The sequence below is a fragment of the Gasterosteus aculeatus genome, chromosome 15 (genome assembly GCF_964276395.1).
Source record: "Gasterosteus aculeatus chromosome 15, fGasAcu3.hap1.1, whole genome shotgun sequence".
Taxonomy (NCBI): Eukaryota; Metazoa; Chordata; class Actinopteri; order Perciformes; family Gasterosteidae; genus Gasterosteus; species Gasterosteus aculeatus.
In genome coordinates, this window is record NC_135703.1 from 9,096,196 (window position 1) to 9,122,297 (window position 26,102).

The window sequence follows — 26,102 nt, forward strand, 5'->3', positions numbered from 1 at the left end:
CAGTTTGATTGTGTTGTCGTTAGAATACTCTCATCGTCGGCTACGTAGTCCATCAGAGGCGTGCAGATATGTTCTGTGAGGCTTTTTAACTTGTTAAAGGTCACCTCGGCACCAGCTGTATTGTCACCGTGATGTTATCAAAATGTAAAATGATTTTTGTCCAGGAATGCACTGTGTATTGAGATAGATAGGTACCTACAAATATATAATACATCTATAGATAATACTTATCTGATCCCATATTAAAAATAACAGTTGGTAGTTGTATGTGCAGTAATGTATTCTTTCCACACGAGGGAGGAAGAGGCAAAGAAAACGAGCAAAGGACTCAACTCTCCAGCAGTGAACATTGCAGGGATTGATTTTTAGTCCAGGTGGAGCTCCATGCTGCTGAAATACCTCTCTCTCTCTCTCGCGCTCTCTCTCTCTCTCTCTCTCTCTCTCTCTCGGTGCAGCCTCCTCTGTGGTAAATGTTTAATTCAGGCTCCTATGTACAAACACACAACACAACACATCCGGAGCCCCAGCGTAATTACTATAGATTAAGGTTACCGAGCCTCCCCAACCTTATTGCTGTTATTATGGATTGGCAGTGAAAGAAGAGTGCAGTGCTTTTTGGTGGTCTTGCCCTGCATGACTGCTGGAGCTGCTGGGCCATTGCTTTGTATACTGGCTCACACTGTAAAGAAGGTACACACTTTCACGGTGCATTTTGCTGTTTGCGGTTTGGGTGCCGATTCAAAAGATTCCACAGCAACATGTGAGATTTGACCTGGTGATGGAAGATGCGAGGACAGAGTTATGTAACTGAGCTGAATTATATTGCATACACCGTAAAGCAATTAAAATCCAAACCACAATTTGTCCGTCATCAAATACATTTAATTGAAATCTAATTTACAACGTATACAGGTCATAAAGATGTAAAGAAATAAATAAATAAAATAAATAAAGAAATGTGAAATAATCAGATTCAGATTCATGTCGGTGATCCCGGATGTTCTGCACCCCTCCGTGGCTCACTCCAACGAATCGTTCCTCCCAAAGAACAGTTGTACTTTCAGTCCAGGTGTGCAGATACTCATCATATCATATTTCTTTACGTCTTTTTATTCTTTTAAGTGAAATAGCTGGCTATCGCCCGGGAGAGGAATACCGTCAGAAGTCACAGTCATGCATTCCTCTGGGAGGCAGGAATAGAGGGCGGCAGTGAGCTGCCTGTGGAGCTCCTCTTTTCCCATTAACACCTTTTCACAGTTGCTGCTTCACCTCACCTTGATCCCATGGCACTTTGCCTCGGGCAGATGTCAAACGCTGGTGGGGATCATTCACTGGCATCCGTATGCTCATGCGACGCGTGAGGAACAGATAGAGGATGAGGATCAAAAAATGCGTGTTCAGGAGGCACCTCTTGATTGGCGGAGGGTTCGTGGCTGAGTGGACAGCGCAGGTCTCTCACGGGCAGATTTACTGCATGCCAGAGGCTGAGGTTTGAGGAATGTCCCCCTGCAGTGAGAAGGAGAGGGCCATGGGAGGGTGAGCTAGACAGGCTGATTTTGGATGTGAAAGTGGAGATCTGAGCATTTGGTTCAGCTGGTGAATATCTGCAGAGAAAGCTCAGCATTCCCATCAAGCCTGAATCACGAGGTTTATGTTTTTATTTAGTAGCCTGATTTGACACAACATGAATGTGAAATACATTCAACTATTCCAACAAAACAGCAATGGGACATTCATTTTCTTCATTTATGTGATTTTGATAAAAACCTGTAATTTGCTACAGTTCTGTGCGTCTCATGGTGCATTCTCTTGAGATACGTAGATGTCTCTCGGTTTGTTGATGGGTAAGACACAGTCTTTTTATTTTAATTGTATCATATGAATAGAATAAAATTCAAATCACAAAAATTGTCTGTAGTGTAAAAATGTTTAAAATTATATTACAAACAAATTTGAGGATCATACAAAGTAAAAGCAAAATTAATACAAAATGCCTCATAACTCACTTTTGCAACAGCAGGTAAACTGGCAGTAAGAATAGCGTATGATAGAGTAGAACGGCAGAGAGCAAAAAGTCTTGTCATTCTGACTCAGTTTTTACTCTTTGACATAATATACATAATACTGGATGCCAGAGGGGAAACGTAGCTTAAGCGTCATTGCTTCTGTTCCATGGTTTCGCAATACAAGAAATAACCCGTCAATGAAAAGCAATAAAAACTGTCTCATTTGATGAGGGATAAGAATCTCACATATTCTACAGATGTCTGAATGTCGCCTACTGAATTGAAATGTTTGTGTAATCTGCAGTGGGACGTTGCACTTTTGACACCCAAAAAGATTAAGATCTGTACTTCGCATCCTACTAAACAAACAAAAGTGTTGTCAAGCTAAATTTTCCATGATGATTTCCTTTTCCTTTTGTACAACTAAAACATCTTCTTCCTCCTCACACATGCAAGGCAGGGGGGCTGATGCAATTCATATACTGTGTGTGGAAATAAACTGTCAGATTCTTGAGGATGACACTGAAGTACATTAATACAGGAACTGCCTATAGTTCTGGTGGTGCAAGAATCAGAGGCAACGTGCAAACAAATATCTACACTTCCAATCTGTATCAATTCATTTCCTGCTGCTAGTGCTCACTTTGGTGTCGCTGGCTGTGCATGGAGACCTCAGAGGTGAGCGTCGTTTAATGTGTGCCATGATGAACCCTTTGAACTTCTGAGTGGCGAAAAAATAAACCACAGGATCCAAAATGCAGTTCAGGCTCATTAGAAGCCAAGTGATCTGATGTGCGTCGTTGAGCGCCTGGCGGGTCTTCTGGCTCCAGTCTACGTGGCCAAAGCCCTCTTCTATATGCAACACCGCCAGCGTCCAGAAGCATTGGCAAGCGTGATGAGGCAGGAAACACACGACAAACACTCCAACCACTGAAAACAACATCTGCAAAGCTCTCTGCTTCACTCCCCTGCGCTTTCTAGATGAGAAGGACACCGTCCGTTGAGACTTTCTTGATGTGACCGTTGCAGACTGCATTTCTGCCCGAGGAGGACCTTTGGAAAGCAACGTTCGGGCAATAAGGAAATTACACACCACGACCACAAAAAAGACAAGAAAAAACCCTATAACCATTGTCAAGTGAATGGCAAAAACTTGAACCTTGGTTGATACAGGGGTGTTCTGGTAGCCCTCAAAACAGCGGGTGACATTGTTATCATCAGTATGGGTCCCTGGTTGTATCAGGAATAGAATAGCTGTCGCAAGGGTGAAAAGCCAGATGAAAACGGACAAGATGATCCCACGAGTTCTGTGGTCTGAGGTGGCCACGTCCAGAGGCCGCGTCACTGCCCAGTAGCGGCTGACGCTGATGGCGCAGAGGAAAAGGACGGAGCTGTAGGTGTTGATGAAGAACAATGTGCCAGACAGCCGGCACATGACGTCTGTGTAGATCCAGTTACCATCCCGTCTATAATAGTCAATCCAGAAGGGAAGGGCAGTCACAAAAAGGAGATCGCCGATGGTCAAGTTGATCATGTAGATGCGGATTTCCCCCATGCCCTTGGATTCTCGGAGGCGTCGCAGAACAAACAACACGTAGAGGTTAGCGGTGATCCCCAGGATGAAGATGATGCTATAGACAACTGGGAAGGCGACATAACGGAACTCTGAGTCCAAGAAGACTGAAGAGTCCAGGCGAGGGGTCACATTTAGGGCCACCTGCTCCGTAGTTGAGACCATCATTTCTGTCTGTGGGAGAGAAAACAGTAACATCCTAAAGCATTCTGGGCTTTTTTTTTCAGTCAAAAGACGTACACGCAGCTAAGAATATAAATCCAACCAATGAAGGTTGAAATATTTTGGTTAAAATTGTTTGACTCATGATACAACATTTTGTAAGCTGCAGTTTATGGTGGTGCTGAATGACGTTATACCGAGAGCTGTTTTTATTACATCATATAAATAAACCTTAGTATGGAAGAGTAAGTTACTGCCTGTTTCTTTCGTATTTGTATTATTAAAGGGAAGACTTACCATACTGCTTCTTCTCCTCTGATATTTTTCAGGAAGTAAAACGTCTCAGCAGCTGTAAAACACCGAGCTGGGCGTATGCTTGCCTCTTTCTGTTTGGCTCAAGTCAACGTTCTAGAAGGGTGAGATTGTTTCGAAATGATAGTGCCAGTCCCCACATGTTCTGACATACCTGCTTTTCCCTCCATGCAAAAAAACACATCTACTTTGAAGCGAGCATTATAGCTGACCTTAATTGCCATTGTCATAAAGTTCTAAGCAACATACTGACAATAGAATGCTGCTTTGCTTTGAAATGAACCTTCCAGGGACTACAAAATAACTGCTTACCACATAAAGGAGCACATGAAGTATTTCCAAAATATAGTTGGCATTTTATAAGAAGAACTACCGTTTCACTTTCATCATATGTCCCATATTAGATCAGATCAGATCAGTTTGATTGTGTTGTCGTTAGAATACTCTCATTGTTGGCTACGTAGTCCATCAGAGGCGTGCAGATATGTTCTGTGAGGCTTTTTAACTTGTTAAAGGTCACCTCGGCACCAGCTGTATTGTCACCGTGATGTTATCAAAATGTAAAATGATTTTTGTCCAGGAATGCACTGTGTATTGAGATAGATAGGTACCTACAAATATATAATACATCTATAGATAATACTTATCTGATCCCATATTAAAAATAACAGTTGGTAGTTGTATGTGCAGTAATGTATTCTTTCCACACGAGGGAGGAAGAGGCAAAGAAAACGAGCAAAGGACTCAACTCTCCAGCAGTGAACATTGCTGGGATTGATTTTTAGTCCAGGTGGAGCTCCATGCTGCTGAAATACCTCTCTCTCTCTCTCTCTCTCTCTCTCTCTCGATGCAGCCTCCTCTGTGGTAAATGTTTAATTCAGGCTCCTATGTACAAACACACAACACAACACATCCGGAGCCCCAGCGTAATTACTATAGATTAAGGTTACCGAGCCTCCCCAACCTTATTGCTGTTATTATGGATTGGCAGTGGAAGAAGAGTGCAGTGCTTTTTGGTGGTCTTGCCCTGCATGACTGCTGGAGCTGCTGGGCCATTGCTTTGTATACTGGCTCACACTGTAAAGAAGGTACACACTTTCACGGTGCATTTTGCTGTTTGCGGTTTGGGTGCCGATTCAAAAGATTCCACAGCAACATGTGAGATTTGACCTGGTGATGGAAGATGCGAGGACAGAGTTGTGTAACTGAGCTGAATTATATTGCATACACCGTAAAGCAATTAAAATCCAAACCACAATTTGTCCGTCATCAAATACATTTAATTGAAATCTAATTTACAACGTATACAGGTCATAAAGATGTAAAGAAATAAATAAATAAAATAAATAAAGAAATGTGAAATAATCAGATTCAGATTCATGTCGGTGATCCCGGATGTTCTGCACCCCTCCGTGGCTCACTCCAACGAATCGTTCCTCCCAAAGAACAGTTGTACTTTCAGTCCAGGTGTGCAGATACTCATCATATCATATTTCTTTACGTCTTTTTATTCTTTTAAGTGAAATAGCTGGCTATCGCCCGGGAGAGGAATACCGTCAGAAGTCACAGTCATGCATTCCTCTGGGAGGCAGGAATAGAGGGCGGCAGTGAGCTGCCTGTGGAGCTCCTCTTTTCCCATTAACACCTTTTCACAGTTGCTGCTTCACCTCACCTTGATCCCATGGCACTTTGCCTCGGGCAGATGTCAAACGCTGGTGGGGATCATTCACTGGCATCCGTATGCTCATGCGACGCGTGAGGAACAGATAGAGGATGAGGATCAAAAAATGCGTGTTCAGGAGGCACCTCTTGATTGGCGGAGGGTTCGTGGCTGAGTGGACAGCGCAGGTCTCTCACGGGCAGATTTACTGCATGCCAGAGGCTGAGGTTTGAGGAATGTCCCCCTGCAGTGAGAAGGAGAGGGCCATGGGAGGGTGAGCTAGACAGGCTGAGACATCTGTACTTGAAGATAATATAGAACCTGACAGCCAAACCAGATTGTTTTGTTTTGGGTCTCTCCCTCTTTCTCTCATGGGACATTCTATATTGTATGTATTTCTATTATATGATTGAGATTTGAAACCCTCAATATCTTAACTCAGCGTGGGCTCAGAATTCCCTCCATTAGTGTTTAAAGTGGAAAAGGCTGTCATGAGTGTTTTAGGTTCATATGACAGTTTTGTGGAAGTGATGCAGAATAAAGAGGTTCCCTTCCAACCTGATATTTGCACAGAACGCAATGCTTGATGGTTTTAGATTAGTGCATGTTTCTGCCCATGACAAGCTGCCCGACATTTTTGATCCATCAGGGTTACATCTGTTTAAATACTGGCCTTAACCCACTCTCAGAGGCCAGTGCATTAAGCAAAATAATCCTTATCCTCTCTGTAAAGCGGACACAAAGTAGAAAAGCTTTAAATGTGGTATTATATCTTACGACTGGTCGGTTTTTTTTTGTGTTTTTTAGCGTGCTCATTTTAACATCAAAAGAATTCTGTCAGGTGACCATTGACCTGATCCTTGCACTCTGTACAATTGGCTGCTTATAATTTCAGTGATCTATGCAGGATTAATAGAGATTACTCTGGTGTTGCAGCCAGTGCAAGCCGCTCTGGATAAAATAAAATACTAAACATTTAAAAAACAAAATAAATCTTGACATGACGACCAATGCATCCATTTCATTATGATTTGTGCAGTTTTTTTTTTAATATGAATAAACAAGTTCATGTGGGGGATGAAGGATGTTTGCTGTTAGGAAGGATGTTGCCTTTGACCGCTGCACTTCCTGAATACTTCTTTGCTAGTGTGTGCGGCAGACCCCGTCCTTACGCCTTTGATTTCAGTCTCTGTTATGCATTTGCATTTATGTAATTTGATGTATTAAGGCAAATTCCCAGAATGACAGAAACTTGCCTGTGCATGAGCCAACTCTCTTTAAACAGATGACACATGTGTGATACACACACTGATGAAAGAAAAAGGCATTTTCCGTCCCTTTCTTTGCTTAGACGTCCCTTCTATTGCCCTGATGTATTTTTCTTGTGCCTTCCTTTTTCTTTGACAAGAGTTATTTTAGCAGTGGCTCTGGAAACCGAGGGATAAACTCATATATTCTGCTGATCCTCAGTTTATCTCTCCTTTGAGGACACATTAACATAATAAATGCACAGACAGACATAGAGGTTAAACAGAAATGAGCATGCATATGTACACACACACACACTTGCACTTGACTTTCCTGCTGTGGCGCTCGGGTGTTTGGACATGTCTGGTTATGCCTTTAGTGTCGAGAAGCTTCTGAAGGGATTTCATTTTTCTTTGTCAATTTTCCCACCTGGAGAGAGCAAACACAGTAACATTACGTGCACCTCATCTATCCCCTCCTGTGAAGTAGTAAGATTAGAGCGCTGCAGTCTTCTACAAGAGTGGGATGTTTAATGAGAAGGAAAACAAAGTCTTGAGTGTGGGAATCACAAAGGACTGCTTTAATTACACAACCCTTTAAGTCGCACAAGACAAGGTCACCGACACCGAATGCTTGATTGTGATCTCCAATAACTGTATTCTCCAGCCTGCTCATTTCATTGTGAGCAACAAGGTGCTGCCTCATTACATTAAATATTAATCCAGCAGTACTGATTTTGTTTTTGATAATACAACGGAGCCCTCACATGACGGCAGACTTTAAGTCCTCCTCAGCTGCTCAATAAAGCTGTTTTTTAAGAAATACAATTTCAGAAATTGCATGTGTTTGTGTCTGTGTGACAGGACTTCAACTGGTTCACAACTTACACACAAATCATTTCAACAGAAACCAGTGAAGAATTGACCACCACATCATAATAGTGCTGCGATACAGTAAACAATAGGCTTCTGTTTCAGTTATCACTCTGAATCACTACAGATAGCGCACTCAATGACAATAGTGGAAACCAGGCAGTATTTTATTGCCAGGTACAATGGCAGTGAAGAAGTTCGCACTGGAATCGGTCTTTAAGTTTCGCATCAGAGAAATAACTGCCTTTAGGATAACATGTAGTCCACATCTAAGACATGCATGTTGGCTCTTTGTTACAAACATAAGAAACTGCTTTGTAATGGAAATATGGAGAATTAAAACTTAAATCACAAACTGAAACCTTAAGACAGCAATGGCACTTGCATTTCTGGACCTTACACCATAAATGTTGCATAACTTTAATTGTGACATTTGCACTTTTATGCGCATATGTTTGCAGTTCCTGGATATTAATGGACATTATGGTGCACACAACACCCCCAAAATAGCAAAAATTCAGTGTGGATATAAAATGTTGCTGCCACGGGAAATGGGATTCTTAGTAATATTTTCAGTGTATTTAACCGTTTTGCTTAGTTGAAGACGCCTGCAACAATTCCAAAAGTATTACTCCTTGAGTTTATAGCAACTTACTGATGCTTTCTGTCCTTCACCCCTGCGTCGCTACTTCTTCATTTTAGTATAAAGCCTGAACACTTTGCGTATGCAGAGAATATATTAAATAAAAAATACTCCCGACTGCAGATTACCCTCCCAACCTCACTTGAGATTCTTTCCCCTCCGGTTGCCTGCGCTGTGTGGGAAAGGGGGCGGGGCCTCGCCGCCGGGAAGGGCGTTCCCTCTGCGGTCGGACCGGGACGAGTCATCCCGGGGGGCGGGGTCTCCGCCGGCAGCGAAGGAAAACCCACCTTTTCTCATTGTTAAGGACGCGGTGGAATGTGATGGTTTCATCTGAAAACGGCACAGAGAGGAGGGGGGGATATCCGAGAGGAAAGGGCCGAAGAAAGTGATTAAGGTGGACGGGAGGGGGGTGGGGACATATAAAGACGCAATTCCCCCCTATAGCGCTCTCTCATTCTGGGATATGTGGACGAACTCGTCCTCGCCGCGTCGGCAGCAGCAGCAGCGAGTCCCGCCGTCCGCTCGAGCTCCAGCCGTGTGAAGTTGTGGATTTTACCGCAAGTTTTTTTCCGTCCCAGCGGGGGTGGAACAGCTAAAGGTGAAGTTGGCGTCTTTATTTCTCAGTCTGTGTGTGTTTTTGGGGAGGGAGGGGGACATTCATCGGGTTTGGAACAGGGGGGCTTCCTGAGTTGGCTCTAGTTAGTCCGGACTGCGGCAAGTTTTTCAACCCTCCTCCTCCTCTTCCTCCTCTTCCCCTTCCTCTGCTGCTCCGGCAGCCATAGGGAAGCAACCGGGACTGCGGTGGAAACCTCGGGTGGTTAAAATGTAGCGGTGCACACGGCGTTTGGGTGCTACTTTTGTTGACATGTCGCGGTGTTGATTTGAAATGTTTCCCGTATTCTGCGAAACAAACCGTGGTTCGCAAACACGCAAAATGTAGCGTTAATGCAGCTCAAGCCTTTTATTTTTTATGAATGAAGTCAACATGTTTTAGCTTCGCGGTTGGCATTCTTTATCTGCAGCATGAGCCAGCACATTGTGTAGACTTTGTACCTTTTTGTTTTTCTTCCCTTCAGGACGTATAAGCGCGACACAGTGTTCACACACTAACTGATGTATCTCCTCCACTAAAGTTTACACTCTGTCTACAAAAGGCAGGGATGTGGTAGATATGACGCACTATGTACCGCAGTGTGTGTGTTTTATTGTTCGCTTAGTCACACGTTGGGCTCTTGATATCTCCAATAATCCCCATAAGGACAGTACACCGAGGAATAGAGAAGGTCAAGGACACGACAGAATATTATATGGGTTTTAATTGGAAGAAAAGTTGCACATCATTACGGTGTTTTGTCTGTTACATGTGTTCACTGTTAATTAAGGTGCTTTGGTAACAAATGAGCTGTGACAATATTTGATGGATTTTAAATGTATTTGTAATGTAGCTTCTCTAATGTGAGGACGCGTTGTGTTTCTGTTTATGTGACTGTTGACATGTTGTGGATTTGGTGACTCCCATAACCAGCGATCTACATATCTAACATACAACCTTATTTCATTATTGAATGGCTAGCTCGATAGACGTTCACACTGCAACAGCAGAAGCTGCAAGACGTGTGTGTGTTTTCCTTCAGATGAGATGGAATGTGTTGAGCCTACACATGTGGGTGTACATGTATGAAACGAAGGTGGCAGAGCATGAAATCTGAACAGTATGTGCCCTGTGCCGCCCTGCCACAACGTGTGTGCGTGTCAACAGCAGAGAAGGTAGTTGTACTGGAATACCAATGTGCCAGGTGGGGCTCGTAAAGTGCAGCACGGGGAGGGAAGGACACGGAGGGGACCTGCCTTGACCTGTTTCAGACCTGAAAGACACAACAAAAACAAAGCAAAAAATTACCACATGATGACTTTCCCGTAAGTCTCTCCCTCCCAGGCAGCTGAGCGACCAGCCTGATCTGCAGCGACCCCCCCATTTCCTCCTGCAATCCGCAGCTTGCCATGGCGGTGGATGTGCCGAGAGGCTTTCCTACGGTGCGTTGGAGGAGACTCCGCCCGTGGAGAGAGAGTATGCACTTTAAACTGTCAGATTGGAAACATGGGGAGAAATACAAAGGGGGAAACAGATGAGAGGGCCAGCAAGGTTAAGAGTGAGATGTATTTTGTCCCCCCCCAATCAGTGCATGTTCCATGCATGCACCGTCTTGGGAATTTATGCGCCAAGTTTGGTGTGGATGCATTGGTGCTCGGGAGGACTACTTACAAGTAACTACACATTATTCCTCCGGTATGATGGCTGTCAGCGCTGACACGGCGAGAGTGGCCACCACCCCCTGTTTTGGGATCTCGAAGGGAGATTTTTCAAAAGGAAAGTTACACAAACACAGTGTTTGCACCATGTCCATGTCCAGGAGTTGTCGCCGGCCATGCAAAGTAATAATCACCCCCCCTGCTCTCCATTTATGACCTGGGCCATACCATGCATGATTGGTTTTCCACTCCGCAGAACGCTGCGACCGCCCCATGAAACTGCCTGCACTGCTTTGGGTGAAACCAAAAACTAATCATTATGGGTGTGTAATAAGGGTAATTATCAGACTAAGCACCAGGACCTGGGGATTACACAGTGGCTAAAAGACTGCGCTGGGGATTAAATTAAAATATTGAGGTTTTCTGCCTGAGAGAATCAAACCGCTGGGATTGTCAAACCCGGCCTGTCAATGGTGGTATTACTGCCACTCTGCACATCAAGCTTCATGCACAGAGCTCTCCTGTTAATGCAGTTCTGTCCCATTGGTGTGCAAATAAAGTACATGGACAGTGACGTTATTTGTTGCAAGTGCATACAAATAAAAATTGATATGCTGATTTTGCTTGGCTGGCTGGAAAGGCATACGGAGAAATGTATTGTCATTAAGAAAAGGACACAAAGGGGACCGTTTGCCAACATTGAAACATTGCCTTCAGAATCACCCGGGATACAAAGCGACGTAAAGGGCTACGAGCAGCCCTATATACATCCCAGTGTGCTGCAATGGATACAGGCGGACCGGATGGTGTGGCTTACTTGTGGCAGACGCCTTCTTTTAGCCTCCGAAACCCCTCTCGCCCAGGAATAGAGCTGCGGAGGATGCACACACACAGGACACAGAGTAATATTGCAGGCATCACAATTCGAGGGCGTCCTTGAAATAGCGCCGATGACTCCTGGTCTCTCTGAGGCTTGCGTTAAAGCCCACACACAGCCTGTGTGTGTATAGTGTGCGTGTGTATTTTGTCATAATGCAATAATGGACTCAGTATCCGGGACAGAGGCTGCTGTTGACAATACGCAGGCCAGCTGCAGTTGCTGTGTGTCGATTAGCAAACTTGCTGGAAGATGGCATAGTGCCACGAAGACGCATCAATAAGACTGTATCTGTATTGGAGGCAGAGAGATCGGAGAGGTCAAAAACTCCGTCCCCAGTTTCTCCCAAATTTTTGCAACATATCGGCAATAATCAACCCCCTCCTCCCCCCCCAACATTTTCTGCTTTCAGCATGCCAGACGAAAGGAATTCTTGCTTTGGTTTTACATAAATATGTTTCTTAACCATTGAGAACTCCCATTTCTGTTTCTGGAAACTGCAATAATGTAACAATCACACATTAGGCCAAACTGCCAAACAGTTTATGAGATGGTTTAATAATAATTGTAGCACTGTTTGTGTCTGTGGTTTGCACCAATCAGACTCTTGCATTGGTTTTTCTTCGGACCTCAAAGTTCCCCCCCCATCACCTCCTTCTTTTTCGCCTCTCTACTGTATACATTCATTTCCTGCTCTTTCTCCAATCCTCCTTTTCCCTCTTTTCCTTCCCGCCTCCCTCCCTGCCAGTTGTCTTTATCTGTGAGTGGGCAGGGCTGTGTGATTTCAGCTGGGGTTCAAACTAATTGAACTTTGCGTGCCTGTTCATTGTGTGTGAGTTCATGTACATCGGCGTGCCAAAGCCCTTCTTTCGCTGTGCCCGGCCGCGTCCGTCTGTCATCGGACACTAGAGGCCGAGAGCGTCAATCACTCGGCGGGCAGCAGCCGGGAGTACACCTCCGCTCAAAGTGTTCACACGCCTCGCTCAGGCTCTCGTTAACACACACAGTGACGCGCAGCGCAACGGATACGTGAGCGAGAGCGGACCCTGTTCATGCGATTCCTTCTGCGTGTGTGAGTAAATCCCCGCTCGTTAGTCGGCCCGAAGCGTGCCAAGCGGCCTCCTCATTACCAGCTGCCGCGGCGGGGGGGCTTTCTGCCCCGTGGTGGCGTCACCGCGGGGCCTCACGCAGGTGACTGTGAACAGTCGTCGCGTAGATCTGCTGCAGTGAGGGACGCACAATGCACGCGGCGTCATGTCTTTTGTGGATGATTGGTGTGTTTTCCCCACAGCAGACATTTTGACTCGTCACAGCAGGAAAACGATAGGTGTTGCTGATGAAGATGGCTCTGCTCTATGTAAGCGATAATGACCGTGAGCTAACAGGCACAAACCTGAAATCTAAACGTCAACCACTTTGCACTACTTCATGACCAAGACCTCTCTGTTTTTTTTTAAAAAGGTCAGCCAAACTGACCTCTCGGGTATTAACTGATCGGTTATTGAGTTACCGTGTGGTTATGAAATAGGTTTACGGGGGCAATTTGGGCTGCTGTTGAATGATCATCTTTGTGCGCCTGACACAAACATTTTGACCTGAGCCAAAATCGTACGGCCATTAATTGTTTGTAGCCACGCTCTTCCAGAGAGAAGCTGACAATAATGACTCGCGGGAAAATCTTTGCTCCCTCCGTACTGCTGGATGACACATTTTCTATTTCCTGGTATTCTTTAATAACCAGTCATCTAAGATGTTTTGTAAGACAGCCAGTGCCTTTCGTTTGTCATTAAGAAGAAATCCTCACGGCTCAGCGGAGAGCTGGAATTTCCCTTTCATGATTACGTTTATGAATCCTCCGTATGTCGCCACAGTCAGGAAGATAGCATGGCCGCGTTAATATGAGCTTTCAGTTGCTAAATTTACCTCCTAGCTTTATAATTATGGGACGTTGAATTGACGGAGCGGCGTATCTAGAGTCCATAGAGTTCGTTTAGCCGAATCTCATTTTGTTATTTATGAACGTTTAGGTTTTTTTTTGGCCATCTTTTCGCCACTGCTTCGACTTGATCTTAAATTTACGGGGAAAAGCTGTTAACAGGTGACCTTTTTAGACTTTGACCTTTACTCTTAAGGGCTCCGGTGTGCCCTATTTTCAATTCCACCCTGCCGTCCACCGCTGACAGCAACATAACATAGCGTGGATGCAAACCGTATCATTACATGTCATGTAATGTATCACAGGCATAAATATCGATGACCTCATCACAATAGATTTCTAAAATGTTCTGCCATTTGAAGCGTGGCGTCCTCTGTCGTTCTTCGAATGTCCCTGTGGCTGTTGGATGCACCCGGGTAGCTGCAGGTGAGGAGTCCTCCCATGTTTTAATAGGAGGCCCGGCCAGCTTTCCCACCTGGCTGCAGTTTAACCCACAATGACTAATAATGTGGGTCACTCTGCTGCTGCTGTGTTTGTCTTTCACATGCTTTCAGTGTGACCTGACACACACAGACTTCCAGCTGGGTCATGTGTTGGATTTAGGTTTCCGTTGGACATTTCAAGCCCCCAATAAGTTGTTTTACAGAAGCTTCCCTGTACGCATGTTTTGTTCCTGCGTTGTGGAGGCTCCTCAAAAATGGCTACCTCGTCGATCCTTGAAGAAAGAGGAAAGAATCGCAAAGGGGAGAGAGTTCAAAAGCATGTTTGAGGCAGAGGGAGGGAGGGAGGGCAGAAGGGAACAGGGGAGAGCTCAAGTTGAGACATTTCTTGTAAATTACTCTACAGATTTAGGTGTTCTCCTCCTCCAAGGGCCAATATTCCCCCTCTTTCCAGCCGATTGTTATCATGTCTCGCTCACTCTCTCTTTCACTTATGTGCCTCGCTAAAGAGATCCTGTCACTCCCCCTTCTCCTGCCCGCTGCAGGAGTATTTTTGGAAGTTAATGAAAAGAGAAATCTGAAGCGCTTACCCGTAAAAGGCATGTCTGGGTCAGCCGAGTGGAAACTTGTGGTATTAATGTCCATAACATTTTCTGTGTGAGTGGGTCATCTGTGATTGTGAGTATATGTTCGTTTGGTGCCGTGTACAGCGCAGGAATGCTGTGGTGGGGGGGGGTAGAATAGAAGGCTAAGAAGCAGGCCTACTTCAGGAAAGGAAGGTAAGGGGGGGGGGGGCTCAGCGGCATATTTGGCATATTTCGGGAGCCATTCCAGTCTGGTTCAAGATGCATTCTTCTTTCGCAAGATCTGGCTGAGCAGGCAGACAAACGATCAATCCAGGGGGAGCACGGTTAGTCTCGGCACAATAAAAAGCCACTAAAGCCACTCGCCCGCGTGGTAAAGAGACACCGAAACACCATGCCACCTACGCACTGGAACAGATGTGTAACGCACCGGGCCTTTGGCCTCAAGAATATCCATAAAGGACTGAATGTTGACCCACAGTCCTTCACCAAGCTGCAAGGTTTGCTTGTCTTGGGTACCATCACTAAAATGTAATAAATGTTCATGTGCACAGAGCTGTCTCTTTCAAACTCTCTCAGTCGCTGCTTCTCTCCCCTACAATTTCTGATGTCTTAGCCTTTCATTTGCAGTCGGACAGCTAGTGACCGGCGTGACGGGGGCTGGCGGGAGTTCTCTGTAGCACCACCAGCCCAGTGCTCAGAGGTCGGGGTTCATTCCGAGTTCTCGAGTCCGCGTTGAGCGCCCAGTTTTGTAGGCTGTCGTTGCAGAGTTTACAGATATTTGCTTTTTTTTTATGTATCGCTGTCTGAAAACAATGATCCCTAAAGCAAACTGATGGAAGAACAAACTATTAGCACACCAAACACTTCTTACATTGTGTGTGCTCTGGGGCTGCTGTTTCCCGCTGAGAGACGACATTGGATGCGTCAGCGTCTCTAATGTCAAGATCTCAGTAGTGAGACGTGGATTAGGGATCCACCAAAACTGTGGTGGATGAAAAGAGAAATCTGAATGAATGGGCGCAGAACAAATGGTTCCAAATCTTTTGGAGGTGTGGCGCTCATCTCTCAAGTAGAGCTGCATAAACTTGTGGACTCTCATGCCAAAATGGAAAAGTGTAAAAGCTAATAAAAAGAAACATTTCTGTCACAGCTGATTTGTTCCTGCGATTGCATGTCGGCCAATCAGCTTCTCAAACGTAGTTGGTCGATACAACTCTTGTTGAAAACGGCCCCGATAGATTTACTTCTCCTTACTGTTGTACATTGTAGCTTCATCACCTCTGTGTATTTATGTTGATTTAGTTTCTCTTTTATGAACCTTCTTGGTTTAAGTCCCACGGTGCTCTTCCTTTGCAAATGATAAAAAAGTCTTTGCCCTTGTGCTTCCACCTTTTACTGTACGAGGTGCGCACACACACACACACACACACACACACACGCTCTCACACACTCCAGCCTGACCTGTTCTAATCCTTGGATCTCCAGTGCGGCTCTCAAAATAAAATTCCTCTCGCAGATTATTTTTCTTGTGATCAGAAAATATACATGTTCTCAGCGAGAGGAATGTTCAGGCGCCGTGGAAACCCGACGAGCGCTCACTTCCCCCTCTTATGTTTCCCCAGTGCTGTTTCGTCTCCCGTGCACTCGTTCTTCTCAACTGTATTTTTTTTTTAAAATCGTTTTCCTTATTTACCGTCGTGAACACCTTTTCTTCATGTACGGGACTTCTTCAGTTCACTCTTTGTTCCTTCTATCATTTAGAACTGCTAATGTTTTTCCTTTTCCCCACAGACATCCCTCCCTCCGTTCCCCACATCCATGCATTAGCAAGTCTAGTTTTAGTAGCTTTCATCAATGTGGTGGTGACGCATGTAGACCCCGACTGCCAGGCTATTTTCAGCCTCTTCCCCCCCTCTTCTGTACCCTTTTTTTTACCCCTTCTTCTCTTCTCTGCGTTGGGTTTTATTTTGGAGGAGGTCTCCTTTTGTAAAGGCTCTGGGTTGGCTAGTTTCCCCCGTCCATGCCAACGTTGCTCTTTGGAGCTCCTTCTCAGTAGGCTGTATTTTCATTTGATTCAGACCAATGAAACGCTGTAAAAATAAAGTTTGGGCCCCATTAATCGATTTTGAATGACTCGTTTGTCTGATGTTTAAGACGGACTGCGTCACTGGAAGCTAAACACTTTGGATCACCCACGGCGATAACACACATACGGGCTCCAATTAGAGTTCAGCCGACTATCGCACACAGCGACTCAGACAAGGATCGAGTCATCTGCTCCCCTCTGGTGGTCCCTTCATCCTCCTTTGCTTTTCTTTTCTTCTTTGTCTCTGGGTTCCACTGTATTGTTAGAACATCTGGATCACCGTACAGGACACAATTGAATCTAAATGTAGTTTGGCTTTCTTGTTTTGTGAAGACGGTGGTCCTTTACCTATTTATTTTGATGGAAACCCGTTGATGGAATCCTAATAAACTTAACTAGCATAGCATTGGATGTCTGGCTCGCCCACAGTCAAGTTGTGTGGTTTGTGCTTATATGTGCGTGTGTGTGAACATGTGGACACATTCACACACAGGAGCCGCACAGAATTGCCGTAAGGCTCTCAAGTCCCTGAGTGGCTCATTTGTGTACTGTGGAACGTTGAATACCGGGCATATTTTACCATTTTTAAGCCGGCCCGACTATCCGTGCCCCACTCATTTTATCTTTCCTCTTTAGCAAAATATTCAACTTGGATATTTCGCTTTATTCATGCCTAAGAATAACGTACAGGCGATTTTGCCAAAGGAATCAAACATGCTCACTCATTAAAGTCTCTTTGTGGGTTGATATTGTATATACATGACAGTACGTATATACTGTTTATGGCTCGGCAAACAGGGACACCACACGCGGTGCTGTGTGTTGACCGCGTGGGCAAACACGGGTACAGCAGAGGTTGGCGCCCTCGGCAAAGGGTGACTCTCGCCCACCCACTTGGAAAAGAAGTACTTATCCCCTCGCTTTCAACCCTTTAGTCGTAGCTCTCTCCGTCTTAACCTCTTGAAAACTTTTACTTTTCCACCTCCAGTTGCCTTTCTCATCACCACTCGTCCATCTCTCTCTCTCGGCCTGCCTTCCCCTGCCTCCCTCTGGGTGTGGTACAGTGCAGAAGAATGCAGCGAGCGTTTCCTCCCTGCCTGCCGCCCGCCAGCTGCATCTTCCACTCTGCCCGCCATGCCGAGTATCTGGGACACAATTGACCTTAAAAGGAAACAATAGCGGCCTATCAATTCTGCTCTGCCCGTCAAGGAATGGCTCGCTCCTGCATGCGCGCGCACACACAAACACACACAGACACACACACACACACAGACAACACTCGAGCAAGTGCTGTGTGGTGTTTGTGGAAGTGGAAACTGAACTTAGAAAGTGTGGTTTTAAGTTTCACTTGTTGCTTCCCAGTTTTATAATCGAGCAAAGGGTTAATTCTGTTTAAATTCTGTCTATTGACAATTTATAATTCCGTTGAATTCATTTGAACGCCATCATCGTCAGGCTGTCATTGCCATTTGCTTCAACTTTTTTTTTTCTTCCGTTTATCCATTCATGTCAGTGTATCAAACAAAAGCCTCTGCTTAAGTAGAAGGCTCAACTTGCTGTGCCTACACACACTGAGAATTTAAAAGTTTAAAAGATCACACCTAAACTATTTCACCTTTTTCAAACAAAAAGTTTGAAGATTGAAATACTGGTCCCCGCTCGTTCTGACGTTGGTGTCTTTCTAAATGCTTTTACATCCCTGTTTGTTGGCTTTGCTCTGCAGGAGGTCCCGTGCTAGAGAAGCTAATTCATTTAACTGCTGACATTTAGCATGACAGCGTCTACATGCTATATTGTGCCACTTGTCATATCACTGTTGTAAAAAAGTGAAAAATAGCCGACACTAATCCATCCCTTTAGTTCCCCGTCGGCGGGTGAAATTCTCCGGCGGTATTTGTGGAACAGGCAGGTCCAACATTCATTAGATATTAAGACCGGTTGGGCTGGTTCACGCCAAACCTTCAAGAGCTGGATGGCTTTCCCGTTTGACAGCTCGTCAGCTTTTTGTACCCACTCTCCCTCCACCTTGCTGCTCAGCTGGAATGCGGGCAGCAGCCGGGAGGAAATGCTGTTCGCAGTCGTCGAATGAAAAATCAATCCCTTGCTCGACTCCCGCGTTTTTAATTGTGTTGGCTTATGACCTTTGCTACTCTCTGGATCTCGTCTTCCCATCTTTCTCCCCACTGTGTGTCTGCTCCCACGTTGTCTCTTTCCCTTCTCCCCGTCTCCGTCTCACTCCATCCTGTTCACAGTGTTTGATTTGGGCATTCCTTTCCTCTCCGAGCAGACAAAACACACCAGACCTCTCTGAACTACACACACACACACACACACACGCGCGCGCTCTCTCCCTTCTGCTAATCACACACAGGAAATGGGCTCCCATGCAAACGAGGCCCGCCTGGCCAGCAGAACCCAGGATGGAGTTTCAGGCCCTGAAATGTTCTCCACTAGAGGAAATCTCTCTCTTCTGCCTTCTGTCATCCTTCCTCGTTTCCTCTTTTGTTTCACTCTTGTTTCACTCCTCTGTCCTCCATTTTGCTGTGAAACATTGCGATTGAGACAACTAGTGGACCCGATCTGTGTGGCCTCACGTGAACTGTGTGCACGTTTTGAAGCACTGATAACTCAACTGCCTTCATATGTGGAATAAATCTGTGATCAAAGACAAAACGATTAAAGGTTTAAGTAGAATGAAAAAAGGAGGATATGTTTCTTTCAGCTCAGTTTAACCCGACAACGTTTTGTACATTTCCACATTTGGTTTAGTCCAGAAGCGCGTTTGCGCGCAGCGAGAACGTCCGATGATTCAGCAAAGGACGCTGCGTGCCGGTGCGGTGCCGCATCCCTCATGAATCTTGCATGACGCAGCCGGGCCGTCTCCCTCCTGTGAAGAATAATAGTGTGGGAACAAACGAAGGATGACACGGAGGAGCGGGAGTGGCAGGAGCAGCCAAAAGGCCGGAGGTTCCTGTCCATCAGCGGCTGCTTACACGATCGGCGTGTCCGCAAGTGTGTGTGTGTGTGTGTGTGTGTGTGTGTGTGTGTGTGTGTGTGTGTGTGTGTGTGTGTGTGTGACTTTAGTAAATCTTTGGACAAACTCTGTTTGAAGACATCGCCTGTAACACGATGACAACATGTTCTCAAGAGGAAAAGATTTCGCTTTTTTTTTGCCCCCGGTGTTCTTGGACCAAGCGACTAATCAAATGACTAATTAGAAGATTAATCAACAACAGAAATAATGTTCGCCGCAGCCTCACATGCTTTCATGCCAGTCTTTCCAAATATTTCCCTCTATACAGGGATACAAATGACGACAACCGCTCAGTCTTCATTGAGTTGGCGAGTTGGCGTGGAGCTCTTGATTAAACCACTTGGAGGGAGTTTGTTCTTTAATGTTCTACGTAATATTCAGTGTTTCAGTACCAGTGTCCTGTTGCTGCCTACAGTTCACAGGAATGTTCCATTTTTTTTTTCTCTCTCTCTCTCTCCTTCAGACCCCTCTCCCTCCTTCTTCCTCATTTTTCCACCCTCCCTCTACTTCCCTCTCTCATCCTTTTAAATTCAGTCCAGACTTCAGCCTTAAATCTGCATTCTCTGTGCTTAACCAAACATATGGAATGCTACTGTAGTGGAATGCTGCAAGTCTGCGTCGCTTTCTCTGACTCCGCGTGTGTCTGTGTGATTAACCGCGCACATGTTTTGAAGCAGATGGGAACTTCTAGGACGCTGATGATTATGATAATGGTGCGTGTGTGTTTTTGTGCGCCTCCCCGGAGAACTGAATAGGGCCTTCTGTTGTCGTGGCCAAACGCTGCCTGTCTGCTCAGGCATGAGTCTATTGCAAAGCCGCCCCAATGCGCCCCCATATCTGAGCAGTTAGCTCATTCTTTAGCCCGTTAGCTTGACTGTGAACGATCTCCCCCACAGTGACTGCATTGTGGGCCCGGCCTTGCCAGCTGCCAAACATAACGATGCCGAAAGATGGCATGAGTGTGTGTGTGTGTGTTGATATTATAACAACCAGCGAGTCCACTTTTACTAAGCTGCAGCGCGTGTGTTTTTAACCACAGATTAGACTTTGGGAAGAGGAGCTTAACGTTGGACAGACACAAAGACGCATCTTAAGTTATGCTCCCTTGTGTGTGTGTCTCATGGTTCCTGGAAGACAATAAAAGTCCTAACATTTTATTTAAATAAAACACCTTTTAGAAATGGCGAATTTACTTTACACCTCAGTTCTTGTGTTTCTCCTCCTGTGCTCACCTCGTTCTCACTTCCTCTCCCCCTCCTCTTCCGCCCCTCCTCTGCTCTTTGTAAGTCGGTTTCCCGTTGGGCACAAACGCCGGCGCCGCACTTCCTTCCCCGTAGTCTGAAGTCACGCAGGAGGGGCACATAATACTGGATATATTGTGTAACGTATGGGTCGGTGTGTGTGTGTGTGTGTGTTACAGGCCACGTCAGTCAGCGGAGACTGTATGTGTCACTGTCTTACCATGTCTACTCGGTTGCCTGCTCCCCCCCCACAGTGGTCAACATAGTAGGTCAATATGTGGCCAAGGCGTGCGCCCTGCTGCTTCACCGCGCCGCATTGGCATGCGTGCATTACTCCGGCTGCTGGTTCACATCCTGCCTGAGCTGAACTCCTTCTAAATAGTCCGGATCCAACAAAGGCTGTGAAAACCGACAGTCAAACAGGAAAAGGAGCTTCTCGTGTTGGTGTCCCGCTGCTTTAATGGCACGTCCCGTTTTAGGTTTCAGGCCAACGGGCCGCAGGCTGCGGCTTGTTGTAGCGATCGTGTGTCTTGTGTGTTAAAGCAAATAGACGTGTCCATGAAACATTACAAGCAGCGCTGCAGTTGTTCTCTATCCTTGCCGTGAACTACGTTTACGGTCAGGACACTTTGTTTACTTCCATCAATAACTGTGATTCAGCATCTCTCCTCTGATGTACAACTTGATCATTTCACCTCCTGCCCTCTTCGCCTCCTCGTCCCTCGTTGCATCCAGTGCTGCATTCCTGCTACAGTAATCCATTCTGCTAGCTACGTGCTATGGAGCGTCTCTCTCTTGCTCTGCTCTGTTTCCTCATCCAAGAGACACCGAGGCCTCCATTCAGCGGCAGCTAATGCCAAGACTCAGACTGATGAAGCACGCACATCCCTGCCAACCAAACTGTGTGTGTGTGTGTGTGTGTGTGTGTGTGTGTGTGTGTGTGTGTGTGTGTGTGTGTGTGTGTGTGTGTGTGTGTGTGTGTGTGTGTGTGTGAGAAAGCGCTGAAGGAGCTGGATGTTTAGCAGCAGGTTGAAGGGCCGGATGTTAAGAGCTATTGATGTGTCTATGAATTGTTCAGTGGAGAGTTGTCTTCACCCATCAGTGTCCGATCCATCATCACCGGACAGTTTGATGTGATGATGTGATCAGCTGTGACCTCCAAAAACATTTCTTATCAATGTAATATCTTAAACTAGTGCCCACCAAAAAATGAAATCACTAGTTCTTTGGCTTTCCACCACATTATTTTCTAGTTTTCTCTTTAGATATTTGGCCACATCTCAGACGAGGAGACAAACCTAGCAGGCCATATTATGGAGGTGCGGCATGAGGACGTATCTCACTCATCATTTCGCTCATTTGCTCTTTCTTGGCTCTTGTCTGTGTGTCTTGCCTGAATGCCTGAGTATTTTTCTCATACGAGCACACAAGGGTCATCGTGTTGTGAAATTGACATTGTATCTTATCGTTGTGAAACGGAAACACACATATTCCAGTTAGTCATCGCAAGGTTCTGATGAAATGTGTGTTTGAACGCCATTAAATCATTCTGCATACATCTGAGCGATTTAGGAGAGGACTCACAATCTGTAAAGTATTTTTTTCTTAAACAAATCAAAAATCCCTTACTCTGATATCAAATCACCGCTGGTATTAATGTCAGTGTGGTTGGGCATTACTGTCTCCTTCTAGAGTCTTCCTGTCTATCGCTTCGCGACCGGGACGACTCTCGCGGTTTCACTCAACATGATCGCAAATCACACACACGTACTATAAAACACGCAGAGGACAGTGGGGATTACTGACCATTGTGGTCTGGTATTATTAACTGCAATGCATGGCCCTGACGAATATGTTCAACGTTTGCCTCGTTGTTTTCACACTGTTCAGTTTAGTTTAGCTGCAAGACAAAACGACACAATGGGCTCTCCTAATCGGGGCCTCGCTTCATGTCTACAGTGTCAGTGACCTCTGACCCCAAACTTAAAGGGCCGGCTGGCTGGAGTAGAGTTGGGAAATATTTCCTGGAAACAAGATGACAAATCACACGGGACATAATTGTGTGCGTTTCCAACGATAGCAAGCATTTTGCATGCATTTGAATACATATAATCAAGATTTTAGACATTTTAGTAATGGTCTCAGAATGGACACGTGTTTTAGCTATTATTGTGATTTTCTGCTGCAAACGGATGATTGTGATTGCAGCTGGATTGGTATTTATATTGACATTGCAGCTGAAATTATTAGTCAATTCATCAAACAATAAGAGGAAAATATATGTTTTCATTTCCAAGGAGAAATCGCCTCTTTCCAACTTGGTGAATGTCACCTTGGACATTGAGAAACTTTGCATGAGGAGTAAATCAGACCAGCAGAGTGGACACATGAAGCCCAATGTGCCACATTCTGTGTTTCAATCAGAACTCCTTTACGTAGGTCCACATCACCCTGCCTGTAGCACAACCGACCGACTAGTATTTTCTATATTTAAGTCTTTTATTTTTAGGAGAGAATATCCTCCCCCCTTTGCTCTGCTCCTTGGCAGCGTTGCATGTAATCCTGCGTGTAGCGCCGATCGGGAACGCGCTCTACTTTACTGTGATGCCACCGAGGTCAGGAAGGGCTTTGCTTCAACAAGCTGCGCGTCACATCTGCACAAGTCATCCAAAGAGAAGCCAAACACGTATAGTGCATGTGTAGCATCAGCTCACAGGTCAGACACTGGAAGTTTCTCCCCCCTCTGGCATTTGTTGTCTCCCTCATCGTCTTATCATGCCCTCTCTCACATAAACAGTGTTCTGGTTTTAAGACCTAGAAACGGGCTGTGGGTAACTGCCAGAGCCACACGTTCTGAACCTGACATATCTGTTTTTATTAATCAAAGTCTTCCCCTTTTAAGCTTGACCTTTTCCTGTTTTGGTATGCAGAAGAACGGTTCATTTAATGAGTGAATGTGTGTGCATTCATGGTGTCAATGAAAACATTTTTTATTGACTGCGTTGCCTCAGCCACAGTCCTTGCAACCTAAAGGGATTACTGTTGCATTAAACATCCGTGGGGCTTTTATTGGGACTGCAGCTTCTGTTTTTCTCCTTTCTCACTCCGGTTACTTTTGGCTTTGAGACGCTCTGCTCTCAAAATCCATAAAAATCCACCGTTTCCCATAAATTGCTGAATGAGTTCACACTGTTAACAAATGAAAGGAAATCCAAACTGAAATGAAGCTAAGTGTCCATGCTGAGCTTTTAAAGTTGCTGGCAGCCGGGCCGCGGAGGAAAGACCCGTTAGCGTATGGAGAGAAACTGTGACTCATCAATTTATACACTGTAAGTGGTCATTTCACCCAAGTTATTCCCATCGCATTTCAGCAAGCTCTGAAGAATACGCTCAGAGATCCGTTGGTTCTGCTAAAATGCAACACGGCCTTTCATTTCTTTACCCTTTTTCCAAAAGCGGAGCAAAACTGACAGGGTGAAAGAAAAAAGGAACATGACAGTACAGGAAACGACAGACCGGTCGGTTTTCTCTTTCTTGGAAAAAGGGGAAAATGCAGGCCGAGCGTCAGGTCTCCACCATCTTGTGGCTTCCAGTGCTCCGCCAGCATCCATCAACTGTAGTTGGCCCCACACACACACACACACACACACACACACAGAAAGTATTTGTCACATGCACGCTGGCAATAACCCCTTACATGTAGATGTGGTTAGGGCATTTAGATTGGACTGGGGCCCTTTATTAACTAACAATTATGAGGCAGAAGAGCTTCAAACCCAAACCCAAGTTCCAACGTCAAGTGCAAGAGAGGGGAATTTTTTCCTTTCTCTTCCTTCTCTCTTTCATGGGGAGAACAGAATGTACTGAAGGCAGCAGGCAGGAAGAGAGTGGCTAAAGCCTTAATGATATGGTGGATGATTGTAACGTGTGTGTGTGTGTGTGTGTGTGTGTGTGTGTGTGTGTGTGTGTGTGTGTGTGTGTGTGTGTGTGTGTGTGTGTGTGTGTGTGTGTGTGTGTGTGTGTGTGTGTGTGTGTGTGTGTGTGTGTGTGTGTGTGTGTGTGTGTGTGTGTGTGTGTGTGTTTTCGGGAGAGAAAGGGAGCAAGCAGAGCGGATGAAACTTTTTTTAACAAAGTTGTACTTCCTGGTCTGTTTGGTGTTGTTAATAAAGACGAGATGAAGCCCCCCCCCCCAGGTCTTTACATGTGCCAACCTATGCCACCCACAGCAAAGGGACGCAGCAGTACAACAGGTTTGGACCTGCAGATGTGGGAATGTTGATGTTGCAAAGAAAATAACGGCTGCTGCAATTTTAAACCTTGCACCTGCAAATTCTTTTGCCTGCATTTATTTTAAATGGCCAGTTTTTTTTTGTCTGTTTTCTTTCCCCCCCCAGTACATCATGATTATTGCTCCAGTTACCCGAAGCAAAAGTCATACATTTAAAAAGTGAAATACAAAACATACGATGTGTGTGTGTGTACACACATCTCCAAATAATTTTCTTTTCTCCCTGGGCCCTTGCCATGCACGCCGGCCAATGCCCTGGTTAGGAATGGGCTTCTGCAGGCAGAGGGCTTTGCACAGCGCGTCGGTGGCCTGTTTAAGAGCAGACGAGGCCGAGCGAGGGACTGGCAGTGCCCTGGTTAGTCCATCGTGAGGAATGAGTCTGTGCAAAAGGGGGTCGGTTCCCCCGCTTCGCACCTCCTACCCTCTTCCAGGTTTTCTACGATTGTCAAAGGACACACACACACACACACACACACACACACACACAAAGGAACCCTGGAATTGAGCTGTCTTTGGTCACTCTTCTGCCAGCACACTTCCTTCCCTCCATTCTTTTTTGTTTTTGAACTTGTTCTTGGCCAGACGGCTTCTTACATTTTTTTTGGCCTCATTCATCTTAAAGATGAATAATAAATCAGAGAAATATTAAGGTTTATGAACACATATCTATCTGGGTCATGGTACTAGAAATACTGATTTCCACTCCATCATTCCCTCGTCCCTTCTTTTTTTTCATTTTCCTTCAACCACCTTTTTTCTCCGGCATCTTCTCATTTATTCGCTCCTCCTTTTCATTTCACTCCCCATCCATCTCTTTCCTCCTTCCAACTCATCCCCATCGTAGCTGTTGAGTGAATGTTGATTCATTGTTGAATCATGTTGATTGG

The 26,102-nt window shown here is 45.4% G+C and overlaps 1 protein-coding gene and 1 pseudogene across 3 annotated transcripts in view; one reads left to right on the forward strand and one right to left on the reverse strand.

Annotated features, from left to right (window-relative positions):
- Window positions 1-1,833: 1,833 nt before the first annotated feature.
- Window positions 1,834-4,183, reverse strand: LOC144388445 (platelet-activating factor receptor-like; annotated as a pseudogene). Its single transcript, XR_013452839.1, has 2 exons — window positions 4,039-4,183; window positions 1,834-3,753 (listed from the first exon to the last, which is right to left on the reverse strand). The product of XR_013452839.1 is annotated as a platelet-activating factor receptor-like (transcript).
- Window positions 4,184-8,713: 4,530 nt separating this feature from the next.
- luzp1 (leucine zipper protein 1) overlaps window positions 8,714-26,102 on the forward strand; it is a 34,276-nt gene continuing 16,887 nt past the window's right edge. For both annotated transcript variants that reach the window (XM_040199613.2, XM_078090030.1), the window contains exon 1: window positions 8,714-9,074. The gene's annotated coding sequence lies outside the window, so the exon portion shown is untranslated. The remainder of the gene's footprint in view (window positions 9,075-26,102) is intronic.